This window comes from Lissotriton helveticus, chromosome 6, assembly GCF_964261635.1.
Source record: "Lissotriton helveticus chromosome 6, aLisHel1.1, whole genome shotgun sequence".
In the NCBI taxonomy this organism is placed as follows: domain Eukaryota; kingdom Metazoa; phylum Chordata; class Amphibia; order Caudata; family Salamandridae; genus Lissotriton; species Lissotriton helveticus.
The window spans coordinates 1,835,085,182-1,835,097,972 of record NC_136067.1 but is presented as its reverse complement, the minus strand read 5'-3'; positions in this window follow the sequence as shown (position 1 = coordinate 1,835,097,972).

Below are 12,791 nucleotides of genomic sequence, written 5' to 3'. Positions count from 1 at the left end.
GGGTCCGACATTGAAGATGATGCTAAAGTGGCGACGATCGCTTACCCTCTAGCTACCATGTTTAATCAAGTGGACATAACCCTGGGCGACCGACTCATCACACAGAACGATAACATGTACGCCTACAGAGCCTACATCGAGAGCATTCTAAATTACAGTAGCGACGCCCTTGACACACAACTTTCAGCGGGTCTCTTTCACGGGGATACACACAGTCACTTTGAAATCACAGCTCTGGATGGCGCCAATAAGGGTTTTATAAAAAGAGCGGGGCATGCTGCAGCCAGTCGTACCTTTGACCTCCTAGGGCGCATACATTCTGACCTCTTCTTCCAAGATAAACTGCTCATCAACGGAATTGATCTTAAGATCAAGCTCAATCGCAACAAGGACTCATTCTGCCTCATCAATGGGGATGCGGAACAGTACAAGCTGAGCATACTGTCAGCGAGCCTGTTTGTAAAGAGAGTGAAAGTGTCCCCGAGCGTCAGGTTAGCGCACGCCGAAGCTTTGTAAATATCAAACGGCAAGTACGCTGTGGAAAGAGTATCTCTGAAGGTATTCAGTATCCCTGCATGTACCCGCTTAACACAACAGCAGAATTTATTTCTGGGGCAGCTACCCAAACTCATCATCATCGGTTTTGTGGACAATACAGCTTTTAGCGGCACCTACGCCTCAAACCCCATCAATTTTAAACACTACAACATCAACTGTGCGGCTTTGGTCCACAAGGGCAATGTGATTCCTGCAAAACCCTATACACCCAGTTTTACAGCCGGTCATTACATCAGGGAATATCAGGGACTGGTTTCGATAACCGGGAAGCATCAAAGGGACTGCGGGGTCGCAGTGTCAAGAGAAGGTTATGGACGCGGATACACCCTGTTCGCATTCGACCTAAGACCAGACATGGAAGATGGCGATCACTACAACCTGGTCAAAAACGGGAATCTAAAAGCTGAAATTTGATTCGCAGATCCCCTGGTAGCTAATGTGAACATGGTCGTATTCTCGGGATTCAACAGCATCATTAAGTTCAACCACGCAAGACAGATTTTGTTTGACTATCTGTAAAACATTTGTGAAATGGATACTGTGCAGATACGTGACTTCTTAAGCAGACATAAATACGCTAGGAATTACTTTTTAGGGGTTTTCCCTACCGATGGGTTACCAAACTGTGGGGTTCAGGCTAGGGTGGGGACCTAAGAAGCAGTCTTCAGACTTAGTGGTGGACTCTTTTGCTACTTTATTCCAAAAAAGTACAACGAGGGTGTCAATCCAAAACAATTTAAAGAACAGAATGAGCTCCGCACTATGTCCCAATCTTGGCTTTGGCTGAAGCTTCTGGTGAGGCTCTTGACGATACACCGGAGTCTTGGGGGTTCCGGATACTTCTCCGAATGGACAGCTCAAACAGAAATGGAAGAAAACACCCTGCGTTAATGAGTGCTCTTGGGTTCTCTCTTTAGAAGGAGGAGGGGCGGGGGCGTGAGGGGATCACCGGGGTTCCAACACCCTTTATCAACCACAACCACAAAACAGTAGTGAAGTGCAGGGAAGTGAAGAACGACAATCAAACAGCCCCGTGACCTCTCTCACCCACCCCTAACTCGTCCCACCACGTGAAGAAAACAGACCCCTTAATCGGCCCCGTACCTTGTCCAGCCACACTTCTCCAGAAGCGTGGCGGGGTGGCTCGCGGTATCGGTGGCCTCCTGGCTTGTCGGTAGGCAGGACCAGGTCGTCGTCCACAGCGGGATCAGGCAATCCGTTGGCGACTGCAACTCTCTCGGCTTCTGGTTCACCTCTGTCTCCGGTGTTCGCGCGTTCCTGTGAGCAGTCAGCTTCCTTATCCACCCCCGACACTTCTGATTGGTCCGATGGCGATGACGCCGACTCTGTTGATTGGCCCACGAGAGATGACGCTGCTGCCGGGGGAAAATCCATCTACGTCATCCAGGAAACGTTAAAGGGGCCGACAGGGTCCTGCGGACGGGGCAGAAACTAACAGGGATTAAGGTCCGCACTCCGTCCGTGTCAGCGACCCCTTGACACAAACGAAATAGGGTCAGAAAGACCTTGCACCCTAGTCTTTAACACAGACCCTCATGACAAGGGTGGGACCCACTGGGCTGCCGTGTTTATAGCTAGGGACCGTGTTACAGTGTTTGACAGTACAGCAGAGTTTCCTGAGCACAGTATCTATACACAGCCTATATTCAAGTTTGTGAAAAAAGCTGCAGCTGTGCGGAATATAACAGGCTAAGGGTTCAGGATTCCATGGCCATCACATGCGGGGAACACTGTATTTATTTTATCAGTAAAATGTCACAGGGTGTTTCGTTTAGAAATTTCTTAAATCTATATTCGAGGGATCTTGTTAACAATGACAGTATAGTTGCGAAATATGTAAAAGAAAACACAAGGGCATCGGTCAGACCTGTGAAAACAGAATATGTAGCTTGTCAAAACTGTAAGGGTTTATAACAGATGTATGCTTAATGTTGAACGTGTTAAATAAAGACGTTATATTTTTAAAAAAACATGCATTCAGACTCGGTATTTCAATATACATGCACCATAAATGTTGTAAAAGACGAATGAGACGGATTGAAAAGTTATAACAGGTGTTTATTACAAACAGGTAGGTAGATTGGTCATTAGCATGGCAAACTTTATTGAAGAAACCTATGAATAAAAAAACAGACGCCTTTATACACATAATACACACAATTATTCAAAAAGTCTTTAGAAACATCAAGGGGTAATCCACATGAGGGGTGATTTGGGCACGGGCTTTTTGCGAGGTGGCGCCGGCGGTGCAGGGGTAGCCCATTTAGGAGATAGCCTTCGACCCTCAGATCCTGTAGGCGATGGCAGTAGGGGGTCCTTCAAATTGTCTAGCAGTCGCCGGTGTTCATTATTACCAACGAGCGTGGAGGGTATATTGAGTTCAGCAGCGGCTCGCAGAAACTGATCCCAACCTCGCGGTGCATTTTGAGGCGTTAAGATTTTGGGATGCGTGAGACCTTTGACTAGATCGTACATCTTCGCTAAGGGGCGTATTCCTCAAAAAACTACAAACAGACGCCGGAAAATAATTCTTAAACAAGTAATTTCAGAACTTATTAAAGCAGCACAATGTTATGTTCAGGGCTGGATTAGAAGGATTCTTCAGGAGTCTGTTTAGAAGAGCTATGCCTTTCCTGAGAAGAGGCTATGAAATTGCAAAACCTCATGTTAAGGCGGCTGCTACGAACATTGCCCAGGAGGTGGTGGGGTCTGTTACATCGGCGGTTGCAGAGCGCATGAACAAGCAGCCTCAAGAAGGAGCTGGTTTGATGTATAAGCCACGGGCGAGTGTCAAAAGGAAGCGGCGTGTTTCCAGACGCGGGGGTCCCCCAGCCCCCTATAAAAAAAAGGAGGACAGCTTCAAAACGCCCTCAGAAAAGAAGAGCTCCAATACGGAAGAGAGCTGCGAAGAAGCGAAGCAGTTCTAAAGTAAATATTTTTTTAAAGCCTCGTAAACAACTCCATGGCCTTCGTACATTGTGGATCTGGAGAGTGCGCCAAATCAGAGTTGGACTTATTTACTCTAAAACCCACACAGACAAGCATCGAAAACAGCTTCTTCATGGAGGTATCACCTTTAGCAGCATTGACACCGTTGGCCACAATACAGTTTTTTGTGTCAGGGTCCACGGATATGTATTTGGATCTCAACAACACGCTGCTGCATCTTATGTGTAAAATTGTAAAAGCGGATGTGTCCGACATTGAAGATGATGCTAAAGTGGCGACGATCGCTTACCCTCTAGCTACCATGTTTAATCAAGTGGACATAACCCTGGGCGACCGACTCATCACACAGAACGATAACATGTACGCCTACAGAGCCTACATCGAGAGCATTCTAAATTACAGTAGCGACGCCCTTGACACACAACTTTCAGCGGGTCTCTTTCACGGGGATACACACAGTCACTTTGAAATCACAGCTCTGGATGGCGCCAATAAGGGTTTTATAAAAAGAGCGGGGCATGCTGCAGCCAGTCGTACCTTTGACCTCCTAGGGCGCATACATTCTGACCTCTTCTTCCAAGATAAACTGCTCATCAACGGAATTGATCTTAAGATCAAGCTCAATCGCAACAAGGACTCATTCTGCCTCATCAATGGGGATGCGGAACAGTACAAGCTGAGCATACTGTCAGCGAGCCTGTTTGTAAAGAGAGTGAAAGTGTCCCCGAGCGTCAGGTTTGCGCACGCCGAAGCTTTGCAAATATCAAACGGCAAGTACGCTGTGGAAAGAGTATCTCTGAAGGTATTCAGTATCCCTGCATGTACCCGCTTAACACAACAGCAGAATTTATTTCTGGGGCAGCTACCCAAACTCATCATCATCGGTTTTGTGGACAATACAGCTTTTAGCGGCACCTACGCCTCAAACGCCATCAATTTTAAACACTACAACATCAACTGTGCGGCTTTGGTCCACGAGGGCAATGTGATTCCTGCAAAACCCTATACACCCAGTTTTACAGCCGGTCATTACATCAGGGAATATCAGGGGCTGGTTTCGATAACCGGGAAGCATCAAAGGGACTGCGGGATCGCAGTGTCAAGAGAAGGTTATGGACGCGGATACACCCTGTTCGCATTCGACCTAACACCAGACATGGAAGATGGCGATCACTACAACCTGGTCAAAAACGGGAATCTAAAAGCTGAAATTTGATTCGCAGATCCCCTGGTAGCTAATGTGAACATGGTCGTATTCTCGGGATTCAACAGCATCATTAAGTTCAACCACGCAAGACAGATTTTGTTTGACTATCTGTAAAACATTTGTGAAATGGATACTGTGCAGATACGTGACTTCTTAAGCAGACATAAATATGCTAGGAATGACTTTTTAGGGGTTTTCCCTAGCGATGGGTTACCAAACTGTGGGGTTCAGGCTAGGGTGGGGACCTAAGAAGCAGTCTTCAGACTTAGTGGTGGACTCTTTTGCTACATTATTCCAAAAAAGTACAACAAGGGTGTCAATCCAAAACAATTTAAAGAACAGAATGAGCTCCGCACTATGTCCCAATCTTGGCTTTGGCTGAAGCTCCTGGTGAGGCTCTTGACGATACACCGGAGTCTCGGGGGTTCCGGATACTTCTCCGAATGGACAGCTCAAACAGAAATGGAAGAAAACACCCTGCGTTACTGAGTGCTCTTGGGTTCTCTCTTTAGAAGGAGGAGGGGCGGGGGCATGAGGGGATCACCGGGGTTCCAACACCCTTTATCAACCACAACCACAAAACAGTAGTGAAGTGCAGGGAAGTGAAGAACGACAATCAAACAGCCCCGTGACCTCCCTCACCCACCCCTAACTCGTCCCACCACGTGAAGAAAACAGACCCCTTAATCGGCCCCGTACCTTGTCCAGCCACACTTCTCCAGAAGCGTGGCGGGGCGGCTCGCGGTATCGGTGGCCTCCTGGCTTGTCGGTAGGCAGGACCAGGTCGTCGTCCACAGCGGGATCAGGCAATCCGTCGGCGACTGTAACTCTCTCGGCTTCTGGTTCACCTCTGTCTCCGGTGTTCGCGCGTTCCTGTGAGCAGTCAGCTTCCTTATCCACCCCCGACACTTCTGATTGGTCCGATGGCGATGACGCCGACTCTGTTGATTGGCCCACGAGAGATGACGCTGCTGCCGGGGGAAAATCCATCTACGTCATCCAGGAAACGTTAAAGGGGCCGACAGGGTCCTGCGGACGGGGCAGAAACTAACAGGGATTAAGGTCCGCACTCCGTCCGTGTCAGCGACCCCTTGACACAAACGAAATAGGGTCAGAAAGACCTTGCACCCTAGTCTTTAACACAGACCCTCATGACAAGGGTGGGACCCACTGGGCTGCCGTGTTTATAGCTAGGGACCGTGTTACAGTGTTTGACAGTACAGCAGAGTTTCCTGAGCACAGTATCTATACACAGCCTATATTCAAGTTTGTGAAAAAAGCTGCAGCTGTGGCGGAATATAACAGGCTAAGGGTTCAGGATTCCATGGCCATCACATGCGGGGAACACTGTATTTATTTTATCAGTAAAATGTCACAGGGTGTTTCGTTTAGAAATTTCTTAAATCTATATTCGAGGGATCTTGTTAACAATGACAGTATAGTTGCGAAATATGTAAAAGAAAACACAAGGGCATCGGTCAGACCTGTGAAAACAGAATATGTAGCTTGTCAAAACTGTAAGGGTTTATAACAGATGTATGCTTAATGTTGAACGTGTTAAATAAAGACGTTATATTTTTAAAAAACATGCATTCAGACTCGGTATTTCAATATACATGCACCATAAATGTTGTAAAAGACGAATGAGACGGATTGAAAAGTTATAACAGGTGTTTATTACAAACAGGTAGGTAGATTGGTCATTAGCATGGCAAACTTTATTGAAGAAACCTATGAATAAAAAAACAGACGCCTTTATACACATAATACACACAATTATTCAAAAAGTCTTTAGAAACATCAAGGGGTAATCCACATGAGGGGTGATTTGGGCACGGGCTTTTTGCGAGGTGGCGCCGGCGGTGCAGGGGTAGCCCATTTAGGAGATAGCCTTCGACCCTCAGATCCTGTAGGCGATGGCAGTAGGGGGTCCTTCAAATTGTCTAGCAGTCGCCGGTGTTCATTATTACCAACGAGCGTGGAGGGTATATTGAGTTCAGCAGCGGCTCGCAGAAACTGATCCCAACCTCGCGGTGCATTTTGAGGCGTTAAGATTTTGGGATGCGTGAGACCTTTGACTAGATCGTACATCTTCGCTAAGGGGCGTATTCCTCAAAAAACTACAAACAGACGCCGGAAAATAATTCTTAAACAAGTAATTTCAGAACTTATTAAAGCAGCACAATGTTATGTTCAGGGCTGGATTAGAAGGATTCTTCAGGAGTCTGTTTAGAAGAGCTATGCCTTTCCTGAGAAGAGGCTATGAAATTGCAAAACCTCATGTTAAGGCGGCTGCTACGAACATTGCCCAGGAGGTGGTGGGGTCTGTTACATCGGCGGTTGCAGAGCGCATGAACAAGCAGCCTCAAGAAGGAGCTGGTTTGATGTATAAGCCACGGGCGAGTGTCAAAAGGAAGCGGCGTGTTTCCAGACGCGGGGGTCCCCCAGCCCCCTATAAAAAAAAGGAGGACAGCTTCAAAACGCCCTCAGAAAAGAAGAGCTCCAATACGGAAGAGAGCTGCGAAGAAGCGAAGCAGTTCTAAAGTAAATATTTTTTTAAAGCCTCGTAAACAACTCCATGGCCTTCGTACATTGTGGATCTGGAGAGTGCGCCAAATCAGAGTTGGACTTATTTACTCTAAAACCCACACAGACAAGCATCGAAAACAGCTTCTTCATGGAGGTATCACCTTTAGCAGCATTGACACCGTTGGCCACAATACAGTTTTTTGTGTCAGGGTCCACGGATATGTATTTGGATCTCAACAACACGCTGCTGCATCTTATGTGTAAAATTGTAAAAGCGGATGGGTCCGACATTGAAGATGATGCTAAAGTGGCGACGATCGCTTACCCTCTAGCTACCATGTTTAATCAAGTGGACATAACCCTGGGCGACCGACTCATCACACAGAACGATAACATGTACGCCTACAGAGCCTACATCGAGAGCATTCTAAATTACAGTAGCGACGCCCTTGACACACAACTTTCAGCGGGTCTCTTTCACGGGGATACACACAGTCACTTTGAAATCACAGCTCTGGATGGCGCCAATAAGGATTTTATAAAAAGAGCGGGGCATGCTGCAGCCAGTCGTACCTTTGACCTCCTAGGGCGCATACATTCTGACCTCTTCTTCCAAGATAAACTGCTCATCAACGGAATTGATCTTAAGATCAAGCTCAATCGCAACAAGGACTCATTCTGCCTCATCAATGGGGATGCGGAACAGTACAAGCTGAGCATACTGTCAGCGAGCCTGTTTGTAAAGAGAGTGAAAGTGTCCCCGAGCGTCAGGTTTGCGCACGCCGAAGCTTTGCAAATATCAAACGGCAAGTACGCTGTGGAAAGAGTATCTCTGAAGGTATTCAGTATCCCTGCATGTACCCGCTTAACACAACAGCAGAATTTATTTCTGGGGCAGCTACCCAAACTCATCATCATCGGTTTTGTGGACAATACAGCTTTTAGCGGCACCTACGCCTCAAACGCCATCAATTTTAAACACTACAACATCAACTGTGCGGCTTTGGTCCACGAGGGCAATGTGATTCCTGCAAAACCCTATACACCCAGTTTTACAGCCGGTCATTACATCAGGGAATATCAGGGGCTGGTTTCGATAACCGGGAAGCATCAAAGGGACTGCGGGGTCGCAGTGTCAAGAGAAGGTTATGGACGCGGATACACCCTGTTCGCATTCGACCTAACACCAGACATGGAAGATGGCGATCACTACAACCTGGTCAAAAACGGGAATCTAAAAGCTGAAATTTGATTCGCAGATCCCCTGGTAGCTAATGTGAACATGGTCGTATTCTCGGGATTCAACAGCATCATTAAGTTCAACCACGCAAGACAGATTTTGTTTGACTATCTGTAAAACATTTGTGAAATGGATACTGTGCAGATACGTGACTTCTTAAGCAGACATAAATATGCTAGGAATGACTTTTTAGGGGTTTTCCCTAGCGATGGGTTACCAAACTGTGGGGTTCAGGCTAGGGTGGGGACCTAAGAAGCAGTCTTCAGACTTAGTGGTGGACTCTTTTGCTACATTATTCCAAAAAAGTACAACAAGGGTGTCAATCCAAAACAATTTAAAGAACAGAATGAGCTCCGCACTATGTCCCAATCTTGGCTTTGGCTGAAGCTCCTGGTGAGGCTCTTGACGATACACCGGAGTCTCGGGGGTTCCGGATACTTCTCCGAATGGACAGCTCAAACAGAAATGGAAGAAAACACCCTGCGTTACTGAGTGCTCTTGGGTTCTCTCTTTAGAAGGAGGAGGGGCGGGGGCATGAGGGGATCACCGGGGTTCCAACACCCTTTATCAACCACAACCACAAAACAGTAGTGAAGTGCAGGGAAGTGAAGAACGACAATCAAACAGCCCCGTGACCTCCCTCACCCACCCCTAACTCGTCCCACCACGTGAAGAAAACAGACCCCTTAATCGGCCCCGTACCTTGTCCAGCCACACTTCTCCAGAAGCGTGGCGGGGCGGCTCGCGGTATCGGTGGCCTCCTGGCTTGTCGGTAGGCAGGACCAGGTCGTCGTCCACAGCGGGATCAGGCAATCCGTCGGCGACTGTAACTCTCTCGGCTTCTGGTTCACCTCTGTCTCCGGTGTTCGCGCGTTCCTGTGAGCAGTCAGCTTCCTTATCCACCCCCGACACTTCTGATTGGTCCGATGGCGATGACGCCGACTCTGTTGATTGGCCCACGAGAGATGACGCTGCTGCCGGGGGAAAATCCATCTACGTCATCCAGGAAACGTTAAAGGGGCCGACAGGGTCCTGCGGACGGGGCAGAAACTAACAGAGATTAAGGTCCGCACTCCGTCCGTGTCAGCGACCCCTTGAAACAAACGAAATAGGGTCAGAAAGACCTTGCACCCTAGTCTTTAACACAGACCCTCATGACAAGGGTGGGACCCACTGGGCTGCCGTGTTTATAGCTAGGGACCGTGTTACAGTGTTTGACAGTACAGCAGAGTTTCCTGAGCACAGTATCTATACACAGCCTATATTCAAGTTTGTGAAAAAAGCTGCAGCTGTGGCGGAATATAACAGGCTAAGGGTTCAGGATTCCATGGCCATCACATGCGTGGAACACTGTATTTATTTTATCAGTAAAATGTCACAGGGTGTTTCGTTTAGAAATTTCTTAAATCTATATTCGAGGGATCTTGTTAACAATGACAGTATAGTTGCGAAATATGTAAAAGAAAACACAAGGGCATAGGTCAGACCTGTGAAAACAGAATATGTAGCTTGTCAAAACTGTCAGGGTTTATAACAGATGTATGCTTAATGTTGAACGTGTTAAATAAAGACGTTATATTTTTAAAAAACATGCATTCAGACTCGGTATTTCAATATACATGCACCATAAATGTTGTAAAAGACGAATGAGACGGACTGAAAAGTTATAACAGGTGTTTATTACAAACAGGTAGGTAGATTGGTCATTAGCATGGCAAACTTTATTGAAGAAACCTATGAATAAAAAAACAGACGCATTTATACACATAATACACACAATTATTCAAAAAGTCTTTAGAAACATCAAGGGGTAATCCACATGAGGGGTGATTTGGGCACGGGCTTTTTGCGAGGTGGCGCCGGCGGTGCAGGGGTAGCCCATTTAGGATATAGCCTTCGACCCTCAGATCCTGTAGGCGATGGCAGTAGGGGGTCCTTCAAATTGTCTAGCAGTCGCCGGTGTTCATTATTACCAACGAGCGTGGGGGGTATATTGAGTTCAGCAGCGGCTCGCAGAAACTGATCCCAACCTCGCGGTGCATTTTGAGGCGTTAGGATTTTGGGATGCGTGAGACCTTTGACTAGATCGTACATGCAACCGGTTGACCTTTGTAGAGAAATTCGCCTATTTCATTCCAAGAGGTTAGGTCTTTAGAAGCTGCGAGTTTACTCATTATCATCTGCGCCGCCCCTCTGTGCCTTTAACTTATATTTTTTAAGAGATCACCAACAAAGGTATCTGTGGATGTTGCAAGATCGGGAGGTGGTTGTAGGGGCTGAGGGTCATTGACCGGAGCTGCTGGTTGTTCAGAGACTGGGGTATTAGCGTCAGCTTGTTTTTCTCTGTATTCCACTGGGTATAGTAATTTAAGAAGTTTTTGAGAGTGCTGGTGTAAAGGTTAGCCTTATCGTAGGGGTTTAGATCAGTCCTGCTCAAAATGTCTTTAATTTCGGTATCCAGGCGTAAAGTCTCATTTCTACAGATATCCCAGGCGTTGTCCGAGGAAGACCCCATGTGCTCCATTTGCTGCCTAGGAACCAGATACATTTTTGTGGCATGATCCATCACCGGCCCAAGAGGAGGCTTGTAATTACAGGTATATCTATACCCAGCAAGTTGCCTATAAAGCCCCCAGACTGTTTCACCAGTTTCTTCTTGGTGATGAGTGTGGCCCTTTTATTACTGAGCTTCTTTATAAGACCCCTCTTCTTCTTCAGAACCTGTAACTGACGCTTTGATATAGGAACGTTGCCTTTTAGGGTGTTTAGGGCTATTTCTGAAATGGCAGACACTAAATCGTCAGAAGCGGTGGCGAGGATGGCCTTTCTGTGTTGGGGGATGGCTGTAACAAGCATTTTCAGGAGAGCTAAATTGCGGCGTAGGTGTGCAGACATGGATAACACTGTGCGTTATAAGGAGGGTCTGTAAATGGTTCTAAAAGACATCAGCGCTGCTTTTTATAGGTCCTGGTCTTGGGCTTTGGGGTGTAAACTACAGGTAGCTCTGGGGGAAAAATATCAGCCCGCAGTCTATAGTCTTCTAGGGTTTCATTTTTTAAGTCTACCAACAGGTACCCGTGGGGTTTTGATGTAGCATCGTTAAAGGCCTCCATGAAGAAGTGTGTGTTTCCGGGGTACATCTGTTTAGCTATGACGGCTATTTGCTGTTTGTCACGAGGGTTTTTAAATAAAACAAGGTATGAAGCGTTGAGAGCTATAGACCGACTGTTCTTGCCCTTGTAAAACAAGTTCTGCACAATGTAGCAGATGCTTAGATTGCGATGATGTGAATATTGCGTAAAAGCTCTCTCTAACTCCGGATGATCACCACCTTCACGCATAAGGTCATCAATAATTATCATATTTACAAGGGTCGGGGGCAGTAGCTCATCGTCGTTGAGGTTATCCGGTATACCCTCTATAAATTTGATATGGGTGAACCGCCGGCCCAAGTCTGTATAAAGAGGCTGCCAGCATGAATAAAGCCACACAATGTTGTTAGGGGTTTGTGATAAAGCAGAGGCGGCCTTTTCTAAGAGCTTTTTTATAAAGTAGCTTTTACCGCAGTTTGAGGGCCCTGCTAGCACGCAGGAGAACGGATGCTGTAACCTAGTTTCCAAGAGGTGGCGGCTGTCTCTCTAATGGGCATAATAACCATAAGGCAGTGTTTTATAGTCGGCCGTCAGGACCCTTTTATCAAAAACAACTCGCAATGTTTTATGTAGGGGTTGAGTTGTGATTTCCCACTTCTTTTTGGATCTGACTATGCAGGGCTGGTTCACGACTATGGTTTTAGCATTCTCAGAATCGTCTGCTGTAGCGTATACATGCACCAGATTCTTCAAACATCAAAATTGATTTTTAGAGTGTTGCTGATATTTAATGTTATCCCTTTGACCTTCATACACACTTTGTTCTTGTTTGTACGATAACTGTATGTTTTAGGCCCGGAGGACGTATATTCTAATATATACTCATCCTTATCTAGCTCACTGGTTAGATTAACCAGATAATCCCCTAGAGGAGGGTCTTCATACCCCGGCTTGCTCAGAAAAATCACAGAGTCTGTATCATGATACAAGCAGCGATCCTGTAGCTTATCCATAACCCCGTAAAGCTCTAGACGAGCGTGGGCAGTCGTGAAGCAGGCTATGAATATGTTTATGTTGTTACTCGATGTGGGGTACTCTTGGGTGTATTTCCAACACAAGGCAGTGGTATCGTCATCGATAAACTCACAGCTGGACACCTCGTAGCAAGGGGCAATAGGTACTTGAACAGTTCATC